Source organism: Leucoraja erinacea, chromosome 20 (genome assembly GCF_028641065.1).
Source record: "Leucoraja erinacea ecotype New England chromosome 20, Leri_hhj_1, whole genome shotgun sequence".
Taxonomy (NCBI): domain Eukaryota; kingdom Metazoa; phylum Chordata; class Chondrichthyes; order Rajiformes; family Rajidae; genus Leucoraja; species Leucoraja erinaceus.
This window is the reverse complement of record NC_073396.1, coordinates 21,476,575-21,502,067: the sequence shown is the minus strand read 5'-3', so window position 1 is coordinate 21,502,067 and position 25,493 is coordinate 21,476,575.

Here is a 25,493-nt window from a genome sequence, read left to right as displayed (position 1 = left end):
GTAATTTCTTTAGTCGGAGGGTGGTGAATCTGCAGATTTGACTGCCACAGACGGCTGCAAAGGTCGTCGTTGGGTATTTTAAAAGTTGAGATTGACAGATTCTGGATTAGTAAGGCTGTCAAAGGTTATGGGGAGAAGGCAGAAGAATAGGGTAGAGATGAATCCGACATTACCCGAGATCAGAAAGATCATTTAGAAGCCATTATAACAAAGGGGAAGAAACTGTTTATGACACATGGATATGCAGGGAATGGAGGGATATGGATAAAGTGCAGGCAGCAAAGGGCCTGTTCCTGAGCTGTATTGATCTATGTTCTAATTTAATATGGACTGACATTATCTGAACGTTTGTTGACCAAAATTTGAATCCAATTAATCCAAAAGGGATAGACATTTTCAGGAGAAAATGGAGTGAAGGCAGAGAAGAAAATGATTGAAGGAACACAATGAGCTGAAGGCTATATCCTTCTGTTAATGCAACAGGAAAGACGGATGGAGCATAAAAAGTAGAACAGGAGTGACACAGTGGTGCAGCTGGTAGAGTTGCTGCGTCACAACAACAGGGACCAGCTTTTCCCTGCTGCAGATTCAAACGTGACTGAACCTCCATAAGAGTGGTTTTTCTCCACAGATGCTGCCTAACCCATTGTGTTCCACCAGTATTGAGTCACTGAGTCATAGAGTCCTACAACATGGAAACAGGTCCTTCTGCCCATGTTGATTAAGATGCCCCATCAACACTAGTCCCACCTGCTCGAGTTTGGCCCATATGCTTCTGAATCTTTCCTATCCATGTACCTGCCCAAACCTCTTTTATATGATGTTAAAGTACCTGCCTCAACAATTTCCTCTGGCATCTCATTGCATATAATCACCACTGTGTGAAAAAAGTTGCCCCTCAGGTCCCTATTAATCTTTCCCCCCTCACCTTAAACCTATGTCCTCTGGTTCTTGATTCCCCTACTATGGGTACAAGACTCTGTGTGTTCACTCTATCTATTCCCCTCATGATCTTATACACCTCTGTAAGATCACCCGTCTGTCTCCTGGGCGCCAAATTTTCTCTGCAGAAAGACATTACCAAACCAGATATGTTTTTATGACAATATCATCATTAATCTTTTTTTAAACTCCTGATTTATTTAATAACTTGAATTTAAATTTAGGATGGCAGAGTGGCACAGTGGTAGAGTTGCTGCCTGACAGTGCCAGAGACCCGGGTTCGATCCTGACAACAGGTGCTGTCTGCACGGAGTTTGCATGTTCCCCCTGTGATTGCGTGCATTTTCTCTGGATGCTCTGGTTTCCTCCCACATGCCAAAGACGACAGGTTTGTAGGTTAATTGGCTTCTGGAAATTGCCCTTAGTGTGTAGGATGTGAAAATGGGACAACATAGAACTGGTGTAAGGGTGATTGTTGGTCAGCATGGACTCGGTGGGCCGAAGAGCCTGTTTCCACGCTGTTTCTCTAAACTACACTAAACGTTGCTGCTGTTACAATGTGGAGTTGTTGGATTACTGGGTTCGATCTGTAGTGACTCGGTGCAGTGACTCAATCACAAGGCTACTAAATCAAGGATAACCCAATAATTCCCCCTTGTTCTGATGTCACAGCTTTGGCCAGCCCACTGTGAAGGCAAAACATTGTTTAATTCAGATTATCAAATTAGCTTAAATGGGAAGCAGGTCTCTTTGTATTACTCAAAGCTATTTTGGAAAGGCTTGGGGAGTTTGCATTATCTGTGCTAAGTCTATGGCTGCCTTTAGAAAAGCTACCAATATTTAAGAGGTTTAAGACCTCTCACAGTTATAGACATATCTGAGGAACGGGTATCCAGCCATGATAATCGGATGTGGTTCGGTGACACAGTGAGCCATGGGAATTAAATCCACTGCTCACTGGGACAGTAGTCAGAATGCCCACGGCTATGAAACAAGTTGAGCTGCGCCAGAGACCCGGGTTCAATCCTGACCTCGAGTGCTGTCTGTGCAGAATTTGCATGTTTCCCTGGGACCTTGTGGGTTTCCTCTGAGTGCTCCGGTTTCCTCCCCCCACACCCCAAAGGCGTCAGGGTGCAACTCTAGAGACCATGGATAAGTGAGGTTTTGGGCAAGGACCCTTCTTCAGACTGATTTGGATTTGTAGGTTAATTGGCCTCTGTAAAATTGGCTCAAATGTGGAGGAAGTGGATGAGAGAGTGGGATAACATAAAACTAGTGTGAACGGGTGATCTATGGTTGGCGTTTACTTGTTAGGCCAAAGGGCCTGTTTCTATGTTGCATCTCTAAACTAAATTAATCACAGGGAATAGGGGTTTTCACAGACAATGTTTTCACACATGGTTTGCACAGACAGTGTAGGCCGTAGTGCCTGTTCCTGTGCTGTACCATTCTATGCTCTATGCTGGAAATATTTAGCAGTTCAGGACAGTATCTGCAGAGGAAGAAAGAGTGTTTTACACCGACGACTTCTCATCAGAACTGGGAACGTTGGAGACAAAACAATGGTAGGCATGGACTCAGTGGGCCGAAGGACTTGTTTCCATTTGTTATTTCTAAACTAGAGATTTAAGATGCCTTTGCAGCGGCTTGATTTTAAGTAGATTTTAGGTTTAATTTTAGGTTTATTTTTAAGTTTAATTTAGTTTAGTTTTAAGTTTAGTTAAGTGATACAGTGAACAACAGATCTGGCACAAACTATTTCCCCACCCTCCATCCCCCCTCCATCCCCCCCTCCAATCCCCCCCCCCCCCCGTATCCCCCCCATCCCCCCCCCCCCCCCCCCCCCCCCCCCCCCGATACTCCGCACCTCCCCCCCAATGAAATTCTTACTTGCAGCAGCATAACAGGTCTGTAAACACAATACACATGGATAAAAAATATACACAAAAAAAATAATATTGTTATTCTGCAGTGGGCAATAATTTGACTACTTTAAATTTCATCTCGGAGGAGCAGAATAATTTTTAAAAATGCATAAATGTGCAAGGTAGTTAAGCAGCAAGGTGATATGTTAGACTTGTCACAATATGGTACGCCTGGTCTTTGCTGGTCTAATTTCTATTCATAATACCAGGGAGAGGGGATTAATTCAACTTGGCATCATGTTCGGCACAGATATTGTGGGCCGAAGGGCCTGTTCCTGTGCTGTACTGTTCTGTGATCAATGCCTTCAGAGCCTCGTTTAATTTAATATTCGAAATTGATGAAAATGGTGACAAGCGCGCAGAAGCTTATGGTTTTCCAACCATGGGCTCGATATGAGTGACTGTACTTTTTGTTTATCTTGCTTCAGAAACTGTGTCAAGTGGCAAAGAAGAATAAATTATGCTCAAAGGAAGCGGCAATGTGCACAAGTCTCATTTGCTGCTCCGTTCTCCAGAGAGTGACAAGGCCTCGAGGTTTTGTGTTGTAAGGATTCTGTGTGTGGGCACACACAAGTGGAATAATTCTGCCTCTGCAGTCCCACGGAAGCAGATGTACAAGCACATATTAAAGTGAAAGAGGCCTTTCAGCCCATCGCGTCTATCTTAGCTCATGGTCAAACTCATTGAAGCAAATAGCAGGTCAGGCAGCATCTGTGCAGAGGGAACCAGAGTCAGTCTCTTCATATGATCAAAGATCTCCAACCAGGGCTGCTTCTCTTTCCGCAGACGCTGCCTGATTGGAACTTTTCCAGCATTTTCCGTTTTTATTTCAGATTTCTAGCCTTGAACTCAGAGCCTTTAAGATTTAAAGGTAACCTGAGGGGCAAGTGTTTTTCATGGAGGTTGCTGGGTAGATGGAATGAGCCACCAGGGGAAGTGACAGAGGGGGCTTTGATTACATTTTAGAAAGATATGTGGACTGGTGCGTGAATTGGAAAGCTTTAGAGGAATATGGGCCCAATGCTGGCAAATGGGACAGTGTGAGGGAGACACCTTGGGCAGCCCAAGCGATTTGCCCAGTAGGGCCTGTTTCCATGCTCTATAACTCTGATTCTACAGAAATATTAATTCAGGACCCATTTCTCTTCTTGCTTCAAGCATTTTCCCGTTGATTTCAATGAGTTTTGCCTCCACCTCTATTAATCAAATTTGCCAACAATTATGTTGCAACATAACACAGTGGCACAGCGGGGAGAGCTGTGCCTCACCGCGCCAGAGACCCTGGTTTCATCTTGACCTGTGTCAGAATACTGTCTGTGTGGAGTTTGCACGTTCTGCCTGTGATCATGTGGGTTTCCTCCGGGTGCTCCGGTTTCCTCACACATCCCAAAGACGTGCAGGTTTGTAGGTTAATTGACCTCTATAAATTGACCCTAGTGTAGGGAGTAGATGAAAAGGTGGGAAAACATAGAACTAGTATGAACGGATGGTCGATGGGCAGCACGGTCTTGATGGGCAGAAGGACCTGTTTCCATGCTGTATCTTTCAATCAATCAATCAGTTTCAAACCTTCATTACATGGACTGCTCTATAGGGACAATTGTCAAATCGTCAACATTTTCCCAGCAACTTCAGGAGTTTAAGCTAGATCTGTCTTTCACTATGAGAACTGTTGAAAAATATTTGTCAGGGAAGTGAATAGGGTTATTAAAATAGAGGGTTGATTGATGACATTGTGTCAAACAATAGTTGATGATATGGTGGTGCAAAAGGGAAAATAAACAGTGAGGAATATAGTGTTACAGTTACAGAGAAAGTGCAGATAAAAAAGTACAAGGGGCGCAAAGAGGTAGACTGGAAGACCGGAAATTCATTGCTAATTTATGAGAGGTCCGTTCAAGAGTCTGAGAGCAGTGCTATTCATGAATCTAGTGGTACGTTGAAAAGCTTTTGTTTGCACGCGATCCAACTAGTCTCAGTACTTGTGACAATAATAACGCTAAACTTAAAACAGCCTAAACATGAGTACAATTAAGCCATACAAAAACAAATTAAACCATACGCAAGGCCCTTTTCATTTAGTTTAGAGATACAGTGTGGAAATAGGCCCTTCGGCCCACAGAGTCCACACTGACTAAAGATCCCTGCACATTAACACTATCCTACACACACTAGCGACAATTTTCACTTATACCAAGCCAATTAACCTATAAACCTGTACGTCTTTGGAGTGTGGGACGAAACCAAAGATCTCGGCGAAAACCCACGTGGTCACGGGGAGAACGTACAGACAGCACCCGGAGTTGGGATCGAACCCGGGTCTCTAGCGCTGCAAGCGCTGTAAGGCAGCTACCGTGCCACATCTTTAACTTAGATGATTGTGTTCAATTAAAGAGCAGAGCAGACAGTAACCACAGTAACTTCTGATAAAAGCAATAGATGTTTGCAGAAAAATGCAGTGAGTGGAGAATTGGTTGTTGGCATTACAATTAATCTGTCCCTTCCAGCATTATATATCGCCACTATATAACCTAACTTGCGTTTGACTTCGCAAACCACTGTACTTGCAGGACAGTTCCGTGGGGGTTGAGATCGATTCTTTGCCGATTAGTAATCATAATTGCTCATAAACAGAGACTTTTTCTTGCGTTAACCACTTGCTTCATATGGTAAATCAGGACTAATTAATGACCCGCAGGCTTAGGCTAAAAGCTAAATTTGATCTTCAGATCAGTTTTCTGTTCAAAGATTGTAAAAATAATTAGCTTCCACTTATCGGAATCTTATTCAAAATCTCTGCATGTTCCATAGTGCGTCAATTTCAACTTTTGCTGTCAAGTTTTAATCCAGGGTTGGCAGAAGTCAGCGAAACAAGCTCACACAATGCCGCATCGTGGTGGCACAGTGACTCAGCGGTACAGTTGCTTCCTTGAGGCACAAGACACCTGGATTTGATCGTGACTAAGGGTGCTGTAGACACAGAGTTTGTACGTTCTCCCTGCGCCATGTGGGTTTTCTCCGAGTGGTCTGGTCTCCTCCATCACTCAATAGACAATAGACAATAGGTGCAGGAGTAGGCCATTCAGCCCTTCGAGCCAGCACCGCCATTCAATGTGATCACAGCTGATCATCCTCAATCAGTGCCCCGCTATCTTTAAGAGCCCTATCTAGCTCTCTCTTGAAAGCATCCAGAGAACTGGCCTCCACCGCCCTCTGAGGCAGAGAATTCCACAGACTCACAACTCTCTGTGAGAAAAAGCGTTTCTTCGTCCCCGTTCTAAATGGCTTACTCCTTATTCTTAAACTGTGGCCTCTGGTTCTGGACTCCCCCAACATCGGGAACATGTTTCCTGCCTCTACCGTGTCCAAACCCTTAATAATCTGATATTTCAATAAGATACCCTCTCATCCTTCTAAACTCCAGAGTATACAAGCCCAGCCGCTCCATTCTCACAGCATATGACAGTCCCACCATCCTGAGAATTAACCTTGTAAACCTACGCTACACTCCCTCAATAGCAAGAATGTCCTTCCTCAAATTAGGGGACCAAAACTGCACACAATACTCCAGGTGCGGCCTCACCAGGGCCCTGTACAACCACAGAAGGACCTCTTTGCTCCTATACTCAACTCCTCTCGTTATGAAAGCCAGCAGTTCATCTAGATAGAACATGCATGCATTCTTCAGGATTGCCAACTCATCTCCTCTTGTTGTGAAGGCCACTCCAAAGGATTTGTAGTTTAATTGTCAATGTGTATGGGGAGATCGCTGGTCTGCGCGGACTCGGTGGGCCGAAGGGCCTGTTTCTCTAAAGTTTAATGTCTACATCATTGACAATCACTTGGTTCGAGTATGATTGTCCTCCTGGTGGCTCCTACGGGTCTTGAGATGGTTGAAGAGGCAGATCCTGGTGCCACAGACATCGCGGCCCTCCAGGTGGATGCCTGTGTGGGACATCTTTTACTATGGGGAGGACACAAATTGCTGGTGGAAGTCAGCAGGTCAGGTAGCCGAAATATTGTCTGTCTATTTCCCTCCACAGATGCTGCCTGATCCACTGAGTTCTTCTGGCATATTGTGCTTGGCCCAAGATTCCAGTGCCTGGAGCTCCTTGCGTCTACTTACATAGAAACATAGAAAATAGGTGCAGGAGGAGGTCATTCGGCCCTTCGAGCTAGCACTGCCATTCATTGTGATCATGGCTGATCGTCCCCTATCAATAACCCGTGCCTGCCTTCTCCCCCTATCCCTTGACTCCACTAGACCCTAGAGCTCTATCTAACTCTCTCTTAAATCCATCCAGTGACTTGGCCTCCACTGGCCTCTGTGGCAGGGAATTCCGTAAATTCACAACTCTCTGGGTGAAAAAGGTTTTTCTCACCTCAGTCTTAAATGACCTCCCCTGTATTGTAAGACTGTGGCCCCTGGTTCTGGACTCGCCCAACATTAGGAACATTTTTCCTGCATCTAGCTTGTCCAGTCCTTTTATAATTTTATATGTTTCTATAAGATAACCCCTCATCCTTCTAAACTCTGTGACATTCTCCCATCCTAAACACAAGCCACCAAGAGGGCAGGCGGAAGATCACAGGGAACAGTGCTTTGGGGTGAGTACACACGGATCAATGCACATAACCTTCAGACTTTAGAGATACAGCACGGAAACAGGCCTTTCGGCCCACTGAGTCCATGCCGACCAGTGATCCCCGTACACTAACACTACTCTACACACTAGGGACAATTTACAATTTTACCAAAGCCAATTAACCAAAAATACCTGTACCTCTTTGGGCAAACCTGTATGTACATGAATCAATGTACACGCTGGAGTATACAGGGGTAGAGATAACCCACATATGAGGTCACCTATGACACACGTATTTTGCTTCTAGAAAGTCACTCTGAAGGACACATCATCCCTTTGAAGTTTGGTTTTTAATTTCAGCCAATGAGATAACCGTGAATGTTTCATTATCCCTGCGGTTCTGGGCTGCACCTGGCACCTACAAGGATCTTACACCCCAGGGACGTGTGTTGTTGTCCTTCCCTGACTTCTTTGGCGCATGTTCACACAAAGCGGCACCAATACACCAGCATTCACTTGAGGGTCGGCACAGTGACTCAGCATAGAGTTGCTGCCTCACAGCGCCAGAGACCCTAGTTCGATCCTGACAACTGGTGCTGGCTGTACAGAGTTGATACGTACTCCCTGTGACCACGTGGTTTTAATCCTGGAGCTCTGGTTTCCTCCCACACTCCAACACGCGCAGGTCTGTAGGTTAATTGGCCGTTGCTAGCTGTGCGACTAATATTATGAGAGACAAGCTGTAATAACAGGTGAGAGACGACCCTGGCCTCACTCTCATCTCGCTGCTACCATCTGGAAGCCGGTATAAGAACCCCAAAACCGTTACCTCCAGATAACTCGGGTATCTGGCGCCGTGAGGCAGCGGTTCTACCAGCTGTGCCACTCATTTCTGAGGGCTCCACTGCCCGGTCCATCACAGATACTGACCCCCACACATGCTTTGGCCTCTTCCTTCGGGGGATGCGACTTTTTCTTCGGTCGTATCCCCCGTCTCCGTCTGCGCCGAGGCCTAATGGCGGAGCTGGCGGCAACGGAGCTGTAGTGGCGGCAGCAGCGGCGGAGACCTGACTCGGTGAGCTGTGGCGGCAGCAGCAGCAGCGGAGACCTGACTCGGCCTCTGGAGCTGTGGCAGCGGCAGCGGCAGCAGCAGCGGAGACCCGACTCGGCCCTGGAGCTGTGGCGGCGGCAGCAGCAGCAGCGGAGACCCGACTCGGCCTCTGAGCTGTGGCGAGGCAGCGACCGCCCGCGGAGTTTGAACCGTCGCCTCGGCGCAGAGGGAGAACAAAGAGGGAAGAGCCAGAGACTTTAAGATTTTGCCTTCCACCACAGTGAGGAGGTGTTTGGTGAACTCACTGTGGTGGATGTTAAATTTGTGTTGACTGTGTGTTTTTGTCATTTTTTAAAATTATATGTATGACTGCAGGGAAACAAAATTTCGTTCAGACCGAAAGGTCTGAATGACAATAAACGAATCTAATCTAATCTAATCTAATCTAATCTAATCTAACCATCGAAGGAATCTATAGGAGTCGTTGCCTAAAAAAGTCAGCGAGCATCATCAGAGACCCACACTACCCTGGCCACACTTTAATTTCACTCCTGCCACCAGGAAGAAGGTACAAGAGTCTGAAAACTGTAACGTGCAGGTTCCGGGACAGTGTTTTCCCCAACAGCCATCAGGATATTAAACACTACAATCTACAACTAAGCTCTGAACTAGATAGACTTGGGGAACTTTGTTTTTGTTTTTGCACAGTTATTGGATGTTGTTTTTATACTTAACTTACGTTTGGTTCTATGTTACGGTGTTGAGAATATTCTATGTTTGCATGTCCGTTGTGCTACTGCAAGTAAGAATTTCATTGTTCCATTTCAGGCTATATGGCAATAAAACACTCTTGTTCTCTTTAAGATCAGGTGCTAATTCTTGAGCTTGTTTCACTTTTGTTGAATGGAGTAGGACAGAGAATCGAAACAATTCTCATGAAACTTCCTTGGTCGTTATCTCATTCCATATGCCAGGCACCAAGAGCCTTGGGAGAGCCTAATTACATTCTACAGCCACTTATCTCCCTCTGTGGCTTTTAATACATCCTTTGTGCATCATGTTTCCATTCTACATTTCAAAGCAGAGTGAATAATGGTCCACAAAAGGCTAGGGAGGACTGCACACTCCAGCTTATTTCATGCACAAAATGCATCCACATCCAAAGGTCAGAGCTGGGCTCCGCGGTGAGTGTTTTGGTATTCGGGGTGCATGTAACTGGAAAGGTTACAAACACTTTCCTGGCCAGCTGAGAGCCAAGGGTGGGATTCAGATTGTATCACGATGAAAGGACTACTTGGTAAATTATTCATGGGCGAGTTATTGAACCTCCACACAAACAGGAAACCTGACGCACTGCTCTGTCTTTCATTTCTCGCGTTCAATGGCGACACTTGTTTTGAAAAAAGCCAATAAAATCCTTCAGCTTTGATAAGGGCCGTGACCAGCACACGGGCGGAAGGAGTCTGCACCAGGGAGAAAGGTGGAACAAACCTGGATTGTTTCCTCCAGAATGCCGAAGATTGAGGAGAGACCTGTGTCAAGAGTTATACAGCGTGGAAACAGGGTCTTGCGCCCACGCTGGCCAACATGCCCCACGACACTAGTCCCACCTGCCCATAACCCTCCAAACCCACCCTATCCATGTACCTATGTAAATATCTCTTAAACATTGTGATAATACCTGCCTCAACTACCTCCTCCAGCAGCTCGCTCCATACACGCACTACCCTTTGTGTAAAACAAGTTACCTCTCGGTTTTCCATGAAATCCCATTAAAAGAGTGTTTAATTGTCACACTGTACTGGAATCGGAACAATAACATTCTTACTTGCAGTAGCACCGGAGGTCTTAATCTTCCTCATATCCTTTCTATAAAGGTACATCTTTTTATACTGAGATTGTGCCCTCTGGTCCTAGACTCTGTCCAGGCCTTTCTCACAAGTTGTTTCCTCTCATTCACTTTCCAGCCCCATCATCTTTCAATGCGACCTTCAGGGCATTTGAAAATGACGAGACCTTTGACTGTGACCCTGTCGGTCCTCACACTAGATGGAAGGGATCTCATGACAACATTACAATGCAGAGCATGGAAGGTCTTCCTGCTGTCCTTCTCAATATTCCTCTCGCGACGTTTATATCTCAACCCTTGCAGTATATTGTCTCAAAACAAGCACTGGAGAGTGGAGACTTTGAAGAGATTTCAAAGGAGAGAGCGGCTCTTCAGTATAAATTTCTCCATAGTTTTCAATAGCGATACAGATGCTCCCCGATTGATGATGCTTCGACTTACGATATTTCGACTTTACGATGGTGCAAAGGCTGGGCAACGGCAGCGAGCCACAGCTCACCTCCGGTCACGTGATCAAATTGTATTCAATGCGTTTCTCGACTTACGATATTTTCGATTTATCGGAACGTAACCCCATCGTAGGTCGAGGAGCAGCTGTATATCATCTTTTGATCCTGGATGTTTTGTGGGATGAATGGATTGATGGATTGAACGATACAGCATGGAAACAGGACCTTCAGTCCATGGAGTCCACACCAACCATCGATCAACTGTTCACATTGGTTCTACCTTATCCTACTTTCTTATCCACTTCCTATACACAAGGGGCAATTTTACCGAGGCCACTTAACCTACAAACCCGCATGTCTTTGGAATGTGGGAGGAAATCCACAAGGTCGCAGGGATTATGTGCAAACTCTGTACATGGACAACACTCAAAGTCAAGATGGAACCCAGGTCTCTGGTGCTATGGGGCAGCAACTCTACCGACTGCACCACTGAACCACTCATTCATTGTTCCTACATTCTCCAGCCAAAGGACATCGATCACCCAGACTCAGTAGGCTGAAGAGCCTGTTTCCATGCTGTATCTTTCAATCAATTCCATCGATCGATTGCTTGTATTGGAGATCAGTGGTTGTGCGTTGCTCTGTTTTTGATTTGTGCAGAAGGGGGATGTGTTTCTCACCGGCTCCCTGCCTGTTCTTCACAATGTATGTTGGAGCCATAAAGCCCGCTGCAGGAGAAGATGTAGGGATCAATAGTCAGCAAAAGCCTCACATCCTGTTCCCCTCACGCCCTGCGCTGTCGAGAAATTACAGCCAGAACCAATTTACCCAGTCTGCAGGAAGTGTCAAAATTTAATAGGCTTTGCTCGAGTCGAAATTAGCTTTGTCGGCATGCCGTACGCAAATCTTGGAACAGTTCACACTCAAATGTGAGACTTCAATGGTCAGATGACAGCGGTCATGCACCTTGCTTCTCAAGTAATCTCTTGGTGCTTCCTGGGACTGACAGCTTATTGAGTTTTGGACGTTTAGTTTATTTGTCTGTCTTCCAAACTGTTCGGCTCGATTAACAAGCCTTCCCCACCCTCTCCCAGCCGGCACCCACCAGCAGTGGGTCATTCATTCTCTTGGTCTCCACCCTATCCAGACATTCTCTTTGTTCCCTTTATCCCTCCCTCATCTCTGTCACCGAGAGTCATAGAGTCTACTATTAACACTACAAACTCCAACTAAACTACAAACTGCCTTGTCTGTACATTTTGTTTTTGCACTATATTGCTTGTTTGTTTTTAATTCATAGCACTTCAACCGTCTACCTCATTGGAGAACCTCAGACTATCTTTAATCAGACTTTACTGGGCTTTGTATCGCACTAAATGTTATTCCCTTTATCCCGTATCTGTGCATTGTGGACACCTGAATGTAATCATGCACAGTCTTTCCACTGACTGGATAGCGCATTAGAGCAGTTTCGGAGAGAACAAGGGAGTATAACAGAGTAAGAGAGGGGGAGGGCAGAGAGTGAGAGCAGGAACGGAAAGAAAGAGAGAGTAAAAGAGAAAGGGGAAGAGTGTGGAGGATAGGAGAGAAAGTGAGAGTAAAAGAGGAAGAGAGGAGGGAGAGTGAGAGCAGGATAGGAGAGAAGGTTTTAATGAAGAGAGGAGGTAGAGTGAGATCAGGCCAGGAGAGAAGGGGGGAGTACAACACAGGGGGAGGGAGGCATGGAGTCCTCTCCAGAGCTCATGACTGCCTGCTTCACGCTGACCTTTAGACGTTTGATAATTGCTCCCAGCACAGTGTGGTAATTGCTCCTCTGCAGGACCTCCCTCGCTGTGGGCCCAGGCAATGTGAGATCATTAACCTTGGACCTCCTGGACCACAGAGCATGTTTGGTTGCCGCGGCAACCTCGGGGTGAGGAGCTTCCTCCTCTTGAAACCAACCAAGTGGCAACAGAGTGATTTGGATTATATAGGTCGGCTAGAACAGAGCTGCCAGCCCTAACTAACAAAACTACTATAGTCAACAGGCAACTCCCATCTCAAAGGCAGAACATGTTGGAACCGCTCAGCAGGTCAGGCAGCATCTGTGGAAAGAGAAACAATCAAGATTTCACTTTCTGACAATAGCCTGCCCATGAAATATTAATCTTGTTTCTCTACCCACTGACTCTGCCTGCCCTTTTGAGTGTTCACAGCACTTTCTTTATAGACAGATCATACAAACAGGCCCTTCGGCCTACCGAGTCTGCACCCACTATTGATTAACGTGCACTAGCACACTATGGGCAATTAAAATTTGACAGAACTCAATTGACTGTATGTCTTTGGATTGTGGGGAGAAACCAGAGCACCCAGAGGAAACCCACTTATTCACAGCAGTAGAGGTGGGTACAATTACAATGTTTCAAATGCATTTGGACATGTACCTCTAGTGTGCCACAGTGGCATCACGGTAGTCAAGTCAAGTCAAGTCAAGTCAAGTTTATTTGTCACATACACATACGAGATGTGCAGTGAAATGAAAGTGGCAATGCTCGCGGAACAACAAAACAAGCAAACAAATTATAAACACAATCATAACACACATATTATTTTACATAATAAATAATAGAAGGAAAAACGTTCTGTACAGTTAGTCCCTGGTGAGAAAGGCGTTTACAGTCCGAATTGCCTCTGGGAAGAAACTCCTTCTCAACCTCTCCGTTCTCACTGCATGGCAACGGAGGCGTTTGCCTGACCGTAGCGGCTGGAACAGTCTGTTGCAGGGGTGGAAGAGGTCTCTCATGAGTTGCTGCCTTACAGCACCAGAGACCAGGGTTCAATCCTCCCGCGGGTGCTGTCTGTACAGAGATTGTACGTTCTCCCCGTGACTGCACAGGTTTTTCTGGGTGTTCCGCTTTCCTCCCACATACCAAAGGCATGCAGGTTTGTAGGTTAATTGGCTTCTGTTAATAGTCATCAGGGTGTAGGATAGAACAAGTGTATGGGTGACCGTTAGTAGGCACAGACTCAGTGGGCTGATGTACCTGTTCCCATGCTGTATCTCTAAACTAAACTAAAGGTTTGGAGGGATAGCAGCCAAATACAAATGGGGCCAGCTCAGGAAGGCACTTTGGTTGGCATGGACCAGTTGGGCTGAAGGGCCTGTTTCCATCCATCCATCTATCTGTCTATACTATACTGTCTATACTAAAACTCTCATCTTGACCACTTCCAGTTTGCGTTTTTTTTTTAATTTGCGCAAAAACGGTAACCTATATCGCTAGGATTTTTTTCGCGACCTTACACACCGTTCTCGTCTGCTCCAAGCGCACCAGGGGAACTATGTTAGGGGCTATGGGTGAGTTGTGGAATATTGCTTTGGGGGAACGGATTGCGTTGGGGGATCAGGTGAGTGGTGGAATATTGCGTTGGGGAATGGGTTGCGTTGGGGGGACCAGGCCTCCCGTGTGACTGGGACCCAATGGGTCCCACTTAGTCTAGTGCTATATAAAACTCCATGATTGTGAAACAATGCTTTTCATCTCGGTAATGAAGTCAATGGCAAGTTGGCTGTCAGGTGGAGATCAGCTGCCCTCTGCTGGCACAGTAATAAACTGCATGCAAACAGTAACCACTAAATGCGTTTGTGCATTCAACACATGACTTCAATTTTCTACCAGTTATTTAACAGTTCTGTGAGTTCTTTAAAATAATCAAATTCCTGCTAATGAAAAACTGATCAGATCAAGTAATCCAACATATCCTCGTTAGGTTTGTGAATAAGATTATGTGCCTGTCCAAATGACTTTTAAATGTTACTGGTCCAAGTGGGACCCGTTGGGTCCTGTTCCCCCAATGCAATTTTCCAGCAAACTGTGCAGTGCGAGTCACGCCAACCCTCCCCCAACTGCGCAGGTTACTGCAAGTTCAAAATGGCAATAACCTGTAAAATCTAAGATGAATGTGAATGCATCTGACTCTCCCTCTTCAGTCTCCTATTCCCCTCCTCTATTATCCTCCCTTCACCCCCCTCCTCCCTTTTCCCCCTCCCCATCTCCATTGCCTTGCCATCCCTCTTCCTACTACTATCCTCCTCCATTCCCCCTCATCCCCCAGCACTCCCTCCCCTCCTCTTTGCCCTCCCTCTTCTTCCCCCCTCCTCCTCCTCCCTCCCCCACTGCCTCCCTCACCTCTCCCTCCCTCTCCTTTCTCCTACCCTCAGTCACTCCCTCCCTCCCTCCATATCCCCTCTACCCTCCCCACCCCCCTCCTCTCCCTGTATCCCCCTGCTCCCCCACACCACAAATGGAGGGAGAGGGAGAGGGAATCTTGTACCCATCGTTAAAAACATCATATTTCATTGTAAAAAGTATGCATGTAAACAAAAGTTTTCGATAATATAACGTATAATTACTAGAATGAAATTAATAAAGTATCCATTAAATACATTTTTCATTAAAATAATTTATCATCAATGTGAAGGATGAAATTGCTTATGTTGGGAAAATATTTTGGCAACATTTGTCTCTGCAATTGTTAATTTCAACCTCAGTTGTGGTTCGACATCTAATATGCGGTTCGTCATCTTTGTCTTAATGTCCACAAGGGCCGAAAATCCAACTTCACACAGGTATGAGCTTGGAAATGGAAAAATGAACATTAGGGCTTTATCTGATAATTCTGGAAATTTATTTTGTGTTTGTAACCAAAATGAAGATAATGTGTTCTCTATATATATATATATGTTTTTTAAGAATCCATCAGAAGCCGGTTCCAAAGGTTGTTCTTCTTCTGTTTGTGACAGACCTTTTGGCACTGATTGATTTACGTTGAATGGATATCTTATCCACTCAATATCTGTCTAATCCAGGGAAATACGTTTTTAGATTCTTCTGTAAACTCTGTAAATGCTGCATTGTAATAATAATCATCACACCGTCTTCAATTTATTCGCTCAAACTTGTCTGTAATTCATGAAGAGATGGAAAAGAGTCCACTTCTCCATTAACAACTCGCCTTTGCCACAACTTCAATTTAGCCACTGTGGTGCTCACCTTATCTTGAACGTGAAATATAGAAATGTTCTTGCCTTGTAAGGACAAATTATGATTATTTAAAACATTAAATATGTCTGCCAGATATGCTAATTGACAGAGCCACCTCCAGTCTTGTAAACAGTCTTTCAATTCAAAGCTTTCATTAAGAAAACCCAGTAGTTCATTCCAGAGTTCAAATAAACAAGTCAACACTTTTCCACGAGAGAGCCACCGAACCTCGGTATAGAAAAGAAGTTGGGTGTGATTACTACCCATTTCTTCGCACAAGTGAGAAAAGTCGGGCACTTAACGGAAGTCCTTTAATATAATTTATGTTTTCACTGCTTCGTCTGGAAAGTACATATGAGTTTCTTCGCCATCTTCTTAGTTAGTCCTTTAGCACACCCTTCTCAATTCCATTACATTCATATGGTCCAGATATATCAACCTTTTCTCGTTGTCTGCTGCGATTTCTATCTTCCCCATTGCTCTCTTTCGTGCATTTTATACACCCAGTTTTTAACCAACGATCCATAATTGAGAATTTAAGGGTTAGAAAAAAGATTTATAATATTTATTTTACGCACAGTTCTATATATCATTAAAACAATTATATCACTGAAAAGGTAATACTAACCTATTCCCCGCTATTTTAACTAGCATCACATGTGATATTATCAAATAACCGAGCACTTTTATTGATATCTACTTAACCGTTTTAACTGAAACATTTACCCACGACGATATGATTACTCTTTCTTAGTCGCTGACGCACATGAAGTGCAAACCATTTGGGCAAGTGAGGCTGAACGAAAATTTACGAGATATCGTCAGTGTTACAGTGCTAATTTTTTAGGCGCTGGAGCTGTCAAATAGGGGTGTCAGTTCAGGTTTTGCTTGGTGGCAAGCTAGTCTCCCAAGAGGGTCAGACAAGGTTATAGCCTATCACTACATCCCAGTGTATAACTAGTACCTGTACAATAAAACATATAATACTTAATTTAATAATATGACAAAATATTGCACGGTTGCACGCACACTAATTATCATGAACTATAATTATCAAGCAAGTAAAGAAAAAGACGGTAATCATGTTTTTTTTTTAAATATATTTTTATTAGAAGCAAACACATATTACAAACATTTCATGTATATCAGTTGTACATTGTTAATATTATCAATTGTGGATTGGTTCTGTTTCTAGTTTTTTTTTTAAAGATAGGAAGTAAGAGAGAAAGAGGAAAAAAAAAGAACACAAATGTCAAGATAAAAAACAGAATGGAATGGTTTACTAATAATACATCTTTGGAGATAGGTTCGTGGATTATAAAGTATAACTTTTCATCTAATCCTGAGTTCAAGCTTCGGTTAGGTTCCCTTGCTGGACCGATCTACCCCTTCAAATAGTCAATGAATGGAAACCATATTTTAACAAAAAGTTCTTGTTTGTCGTATTTTTACAGAGGTGCCGGCCCGGCACCAACTCGCCCTGACTCTCCCGCAGCTCTGGGCCTTCACACACACTCACACACACACACACACCCACCCACTTACTCACCCACTCACTCACCCACACCTGCAATGAACCACAACTCTACTTCATTCGACGCCAGATCCACACCCTCAACAAACGCTTCCTCACCTATGTGGACTCTACCAGGATCACAAGATTTCCCGCCTCCAGACCGGTCCCTCCATCGCCATCATGACCACCACGTGGCCGTGATGGCCACCAACAACATCCACCGCTTCTCCGACCCTCACCACCTTCCCGGCCAAACCCAGGCCAATGCCACTGAAACTGCCGCGGCTGCCGACTCTCACCGCCTCCCTGGGGCCACCACCTTCACCGTCTTCCCAGGGCCAAGACACAGGTTACCCCGACAATACACCCGCCAGTTAAAATTCCCGCTGTTGTCGGAGCGGCGCTCCGGTGAACTCCGGCAGCACTGCACCCCTGAGTTGTCGTGCGGGAGTCTGCAAACTACCCAAATACAGCAGCTATCGCAATGTGAGCAGGAGAATTCATACGAAATATATAATTTATTTGCAAATATGTATGTATAAAGTAATTCGTAACCACAGTATTTTTTTCTAATAATGAATAAGTAGTACATCGCTGAAAATTGCCGCATACCCCCTGAAGACCTTTTGCGTACCCCTGGGGGAGAGCACCCCACTGTGGGAAACACTGCTAGGGTGACCAAAACGGAACACAATAGTGCAAATGCAGCCTCACCAATATCGTGTACAACTGTAACATAACATTCCAACTTCGGTACTCAATACCCTGACTGATGAAGGTTAATGCACCTAAAGCCATAAGAACATGTCTGTTATATAAGACCATAAGAACATGTTTAAAGCAAGTGGGAAAAGATTTCACAGCAACCTGAGAGACAGCTTTTTTACACAGTGGGTGTATGGAACGAGCTGCCAGAGGAGGTATTTGAGGTAGGTACAATAACAACATTTAAAAGACTTTTGGACAGGTACATGGAGAGGAAAGGTTTAGAGGGATATGGGTCAAACGTGAACAGGTGGGACTAGCGTAAATGGGGCATCTTGGTCGGCGTGGGGAAGTTGGGCCGAAGGGCCTGCTTCATGCAGTATGCAATCCTATCTACCTGTATCGCCACTTTCAGGGAACTCCTGGAACCCTCTGCTCTACAACATTCACCGGGGCCCCACCATTCACTGCTTAATACCTCTTTGCAGTGTGTCGGTTCCTGCTGTGCACAGATTTATGTGCTGCATTTACAGTGGTGGAGCCAGATCCACCCTCTATGGGCTGTAAGTGCCATGAAGTTGCAGCAGGTGCAATAACAATGCAAGTGCTGCAGTAAATTACATTCGTCAGCAGATGGCAGTAATACCTGCCTTTCACTCCCATGTCCGTCACTCCAGAATAGTGGGATTAAAAATTTAAGAAGGAACTGCAGATGCTGGAAAATCGAAGGTAGACAAAAATGCTGGAGAAACTCAGCGGGTGAGGTTGCATCTATGGAGCAATGGAAATAGGCAACATTTCAGGTCGAAACCCTTCTTCAGGAGAAACATTGAAACATTGCCTATTTCCTTCGCTCCATAGATGCTGCCTCACCCACTGAGTTTCTCCAGCATTTTTGTTAACCTAGTGGGATTAAAACTTCCCTCTTTTGCTTAGTTGAGTTTTTGTTTTTCGGAGCTCCTGCCTTTTTTATGTGGGAGGGGGAAACTGCTTTTCAGGGCCCCTACGTGGTGAGAGAGGCGGCTTTTCTCCGGGCAGCATCTTCGACTCGTCCTCGCGGCCTACCAGCGGGTCTGGATCGGCATTTCCTGAGGGGAACAGCCAGAACCTTGGCTTCGGCGGCGGCACAGCGCTGGAGCGCTTTCGCGGAGCGGGCGATACCTTGCCTGGGTCGCCGCGCTGGAACGCCGGTATGCTGAGACCCCCGATGAACATCGCAAAGCTGCGGACTGTGGAGCGGCCAGCCGCGGGCGGCAGCGCTGACTTTAACATTGGGAGCCTAGGATCTCTTGCCGAGATTGCCAGTGGTGGAGCTCCATCCCGCGCGGCCTGTTGGCTTCGGAAGCCGCGGTCTCTGGTAAGGAAGTGGCCGTTCCAGGTTTCCCATGCCGCTGTGAGGATTCTCCCGACGCCGGAGCACCATCATCCGGCCTGGAACATCGGGCCTCCGTAAAGGTGACTGCGGAGGCCATAATAGGCCCAACTATGGGTGGACATGGGGATGGGGACTGGACTTTGTGCCTTCCCTCATAATGGGAACCAGTGTGGGGGGATGTTTTTTGATGTTTACATTTCTTTATTACTGTTATATTGTATTCTTTTTTTATGTGCTGCAATGGCAATACACATTTCACTACACCAATTGGTGTATGTGACTAATAAAGAACCTTTGAACCTAGTTACATCCTCAAGAAATTCCAGAAGATTAGTCAAGCATGATTTCCCCTTTGTAAATCCATGCTGACTCGGACCAATCCTCTTACTACTATTCAAATGTACCGCTATTTCATCTTTTATAATTGACTCCAGCGTCTTCCCCACCACCAATGCTGGTCTATAATTCCGTTTTCTCTCTCCCTCCTTTCTGAAAAAGTGGGATAACATTAGCTACCCTCCAATCCACAGGAACTGATCCTGAATCTATAAAACATTGAAAAACGATTTCTAGAGCCACTTCCTTGTGGATTTATCAGCCTTCAGTCCCATCAGTCTACCCAACACCATTTCCTGCCTAATGTGAATTTCCTTCAGTTCCTCTGTTACCCGAGGTCCTCTGGCCACTAGTACATCTGGGAGATTGTTTGTGTCTTCCTTAGTGAAAAAAGATCCAAAGTACCTGTTCAACTCGTCTGCCATTTCCTTGTTCCCCATAATAAATTCACCTGTTTCAGTCTTCAAGGGTCTAATTTTGGTCTTATCTAAATTTTTCCTCTTTACATACCTAAAGAAGCTTTTACTATCCTCCTTTATATTCTTGGCTAGCTTACCATCCTTCGTACCTCATCTTTTCTCCCCGTATTGCCTTTTTAGTTATCTTCTGTTGCTCTTTAAAAGTTTCCAAATCGTCTGGCTTCCCGCTCATCTTTGTTATGTCATACTTGTTCTCTTTTATTTTTATACTGTCCTTGACTTCCCTTGTTAGCCACGGCCGCCTCTTACTCCCCCTAGAATCTTTCTTCCTCTTTGGAATCAACTGATCCTGCACCTTCTGTATTATTTCCGGAAATACCTGCCATTGTTGTTTCACTGTCATCCCTGCTAGGGTCTCTTTCCACTCAACTATGGCCAACTTCCCCCACATGGCCCCTTTGGTCAACTGTAATACAGACACTTCCGATTTTCCCTTCTCCCTCTCAAATTGTAGATTAAAACTTATCTTCTATCCTATTCTCACACTCTTTGTATTTTCATCTCTGGCTTTTCTCTAATCATCTGCCAATCAAACCCCTCACCTATCACTTGCTAGGTTTTGTCTTGTCCCCACCTCTCTTTTCCAGCTTTCACCCCCCTACTACAATCAGTCTGAAGAAGGATCCTGACCCGAAACATCACCTATCCGTGCTCTCCAGAGATGCTACCTGACAATAGTAGTGTTGCTGCCTTAAAGTGCCAGAGACACAGGTTCGATCCTGATCCAAGGACAAGAAGGCTCTGCAGAGAGTAGTGCGTTCGGCCGAACGCACTATGGGAACTTCACTCACCCCCCTGCAGGAACTATACCACAAGAGGTGCAACTCCAGAGCAAATAAAATCATGAGAGACCTCTTCCACCCCTGCAACAGACTGTTCCACCCGCTGCGGTCAGGCAAACGCCTCCGTTGCTGAGAACCTTGAAAGGTGCCAGGCAATTCGGACACAGCCTTTTCACCATCCTAACTGTGAACGGTGCTGGCTGTGATTGTGTTTAGAATTTGTTTGGTTGTTTTGTTGTTCCGCGAGCATTGCCACTTTCATTTCACTGCACATCTCGTATGTGTATGTGACAAATAAACTTGACTTGACTTGACTTGACTTGACTGTGGGTGCTGGCTGTATTGAATTTGCATGTTCTCCCTGTGACCGCATGGGTTTTCTCCGGATGCTCCGGTTTCCTCCCACACTCCAAAGACGTGCAGGTTTGTAGGTTAGTTGGCTTTGGTGAAAAAATTGTAGGTTGTCCTCGTGTGTGGGATAGTGCTAGTGTATGGAGTGCGGACTTGGTGGGCCAAAGGGCCTGTTTCAGCACTGTTTCCCTAAAACTAATCTAAAAAATGGGTGACCGATGGTCAGAGTGGACTCGTTGGGCCAAAGGGCCTGTTTCCAGGCTGTTACGCTCTAAAATAGAATGTTTTCCGCTCTGATTAACTTCCTTCTCATTTTATGAGGGATTCAAACCTATTTTGCGTTGAGATAACCTTGGGTGTGCCTACATATTATGCTTTGATGTGTCAGTCTCGGCAAAACTCACCACACTGACTCACAGATTGCATAAACCATTCGCTTGCATGTGTTTGGGACTTTGACCTACAAACATATTATGACACAAACAGATCTTGTCCTGCTGAAAGCAAGGTTAGTCAGCTAATAAGGAAGAGAATCTATTTTTATGATTGGAAGGAGTGGTGATGGAAACCAATTGTTTGAAAGAAAACATTGTTCATAGTTCCTTTCAACGCAGGAGGCATTGAGATGATGTAGTCAGAGTAATCGCATTCTTTTAGTTTAGTTTTTTGTTTAGTTTAGGATACAGCCCGGAAACAGGCCCTTCGGCCCACCAAATCCATGCTGACCAGTGATTCCCGCACACTAACACTATCCCACATACACTAGGAATAGTTTACAATTTTACCAAGCCAATTAACCTACAAACCTGTATATCTTTGATGTGTGGGAGGAAACCGGAGCTCCCAGAGAAAATCCACGCATGTCATGGGGAGAACATACAAACACCATACAGACAGCACCCATGGTCAGGATCAAACCTGGGTGTCTGGCGCTGTAAGGCAGCAACTCTACTGCTGCCCCTAAAGGTAAACGGATTCTCCCACTAAATGTTCCTGCGACCTATTTTCCTGACATTCCCATCAACAGGTACTTGGATACGCATGGAATTAAAGGATATAGATCAAGGGGAAGGCAGACAAGATTAGTTTAATTTGGCTAGATTCTACTGCTCATCTGTGCACTAGGAAGAAATTACAGAGTGCAATTAGTTTAGTTTAGAGATACAGTGTGGCACAGACCCTTCGGCCCACAGAGTCCATACTGACCTTCGATTACCCGTTTACACTAGTTCTATGTTATCCCACTTTCTCATCCATTCCCTACACCTTCGGGGCAATTTACAGAGGCCAATTAAACTACATGGAGCACCCGGAGGAAACTCACACAGTCACATGGAAAACGTGCAAACTACAGACTAGAGATAGAGATAGAGATAGAGATAGAAAAATGTATGTAAAGGTTACCTAAATTAGAGAATTGCTGGAAGATCTCAGCAAGTCAAGCAGCATCTGTGGAGGTAAAAGGATGTTCTTGGTGTATAGGTTGGCCAAACATAATAGGTCAGCCATTTTTAGGAGAGAGTAGGGGGAGGGGGGGGGGAGAGGGGGGAGAGGGAGGAGAGGGAGGAGAGTAGGGGGGGGGGTAGATGAGAGGGGGGGAGGGGGGAGGGGGAGGGAGAGGGAGAGGAGAAGGAGAGGAGAGGGAGAGGAGAGGGAGAGAGGAGAGGGGGAGAGAGGAGAGGGAGAGAGGAGAGGGAGAGAGGAGAGGGAGAGAGGAGAGGGAGAGAGGAGAGGGAGGGAGATGAGAGGGGGAGGGAGATGAGAGGGGAGAGGAGATGAGAGGGGGAGGAGATGAGAGGGGGAGGGAGATGAGAGGGGGAGGGAGATGAGAGGGGGAGGGAGATGAGAGGGGGAGGGAGATGAGAGGGGGAGGGAGATGAGAGGGGGAGGGAGATGAGAAGGGGGAGGGAGATGAGAGGGGGAGGGAGATGAGAGGGGGAGGGAGATGAGAGGGGGAGGGAGATGAGGGGGGGAGGGAGATGAGAGGGGGAGGGAGATGATTAAGGGGCAGGGAGATGATGAGGGGCAGGGAGATGAGAGGGGCAGGGAGATGAGAGAGGCAGGGAGATGAGAGGGGGAGGGGAGGGGGAGGGGGAGGGGGGAGGGGGAGGGGGGAGGGGGAGGGGGGAGGGGAGAGGGAGAGGGAGAGGGAGAGGGAGAGTGTGTTCAATGTGTGTATGGAGTGTGTGAGGTTGCTGCCCCTGTACAAATATCTGAAGGGGCTGCTCCTCAAGTCCCACGATCCTGGTGTTTGGACACAAGACAGGGAGTGGGGAGGGCTGATTGGGGGGTGGTGGGCGGTGGGATTGGGCCTGGCCAAGATGTCCTTTCATGGGTCGGGGGACGGGGCCCAATGAGTCCCACTTGGTCTAGTTAATTATCATTTTCAGCTTCAAGGTGAGGCGAGGTGATTGGTATGAGTTTATGGTTGTCACGTGTACCGAGATAGTTATTGTTTTGCATGTTATCTAGGCAAATCATGCCACACATAAATATGTATGAGGAAACTGTAGATGCTGGTTTATACCATAGAAAGAAAATGCTGGAGAAACTCAGCGGGACAGGTAGCATCTCGAGAGGGAAGGAATGGGTGGAGTTTTGAGTCAAGATCTTTCTTCAGAATGAGAGTCAGGGGAGAGGGAAATGAAATATAGAAGGGTACAAAGAATATGTAAAGTGTGAAAAGAACAGATCAAAGCAGACGATGATCAAGGAAATGTACAATAGTTCATTGTTGGATGAGGGGAAGGTGACAATGACGTATGCAAATAGTAAAATTATTCAGGAGAGCAGTGAAATCCAGGTTAACCGGGAAGTGGTGTTTGGTAAATTGAATGGTTTAAAGGCTGATAAATCCCTAGGGCCAGATAGGCTCCATCCCAGAGTACTTAAGGAAGTAGCCCCAGAAATAGTGTATGCATTAGTGATAATTTTTCAAAACTCTTTAGATTCTGGAGTAGTTCCTGAGGATTGGAGGGTAGCTAATGTAACCCCACTTTTTAAAAAGGGAGGGAGAGAGAAAACAGGGAATTACAGACCAGTTAGTCTAACATCGGTGGTGGGGAAACTGCTAGAGTCAGTTATTAAAGATGGGATAGCAGCACATTTGGAAAGTGATGAAATCATTGGACAAAGTCAGCATGGATTTATGAAAGGTAAATCATTAATCACTAAGATGAATCTTATAGAATTTTTCGATAGAATAGAGGATGTAACTAGTAGAGTGGATAAGGGAGAACCAGTGGATGTGTTATACCTGGACTTTCAGAAGGCTTTTGACAAGGTCCCACCTAAGAGATTAGTATACAAACTTAAAGCACACGGTATTGGGGGTTCAGTATTGATGTGCATAGAGAACTGGCTGGCAGACAGGAAGCAAAGAGTAGGAGTAAACGGGTCCTTTTCACAATGGCAGGCAGTGACTAGTGGGGTATCGCAAGGCTCACTGCTGGGACCCCAGCTATTTACAATATATATTAATGATTTGGACGAGGGAATTGAATGCAACATCTCAAAGTTTGCGGATGACCCGAAGTTGGGGGACAGTGTTAGCTGTGAGGAGGATGCTAGGAGGATGCTGCAAGGTGACTTGGATAGGCTGGGTGAGTGGGCAAATGTATGGCAGATGCAGTATAACGTGGATAAATGTGAGGTTATCCACTTTGGTGGCAAAAACAGGAAAGTAGACTATTATCTGAATGGTGGCCGATTAGGAAAAGGGGAGATGCAATGAGACCTGGGTGTCATGGTACACCAGTCATTGAAAGTAGGCATGCAGGTGCAGCAGGCAGTGAAGAAAGCGAATGGTATGTTAGCATTCATAGCAAAAGAATTTGAGTATAGGAGCAGGGAGGTTCTACTGCAGTTGTACAAGGTCTTGACGAGACCACACCTGGAGTATTGCGTACAGTTTTGGTCTCCTAATCTGAGGAAAGACATTCTTGCCATAGAGGGAGTACAGAGAAGGTTCACCAGACTGATTCCTGGGATGTCAGGAATTTCATATGAAGAAAGACTGGATTGTACTCGCTAGAATTTAGATGGAGGGGGGATCTTATAGAAACTTACAACATTCTTAAGGGGTTGGACAGGGCTAGATGCAGGAAGATTGTTCCCGATG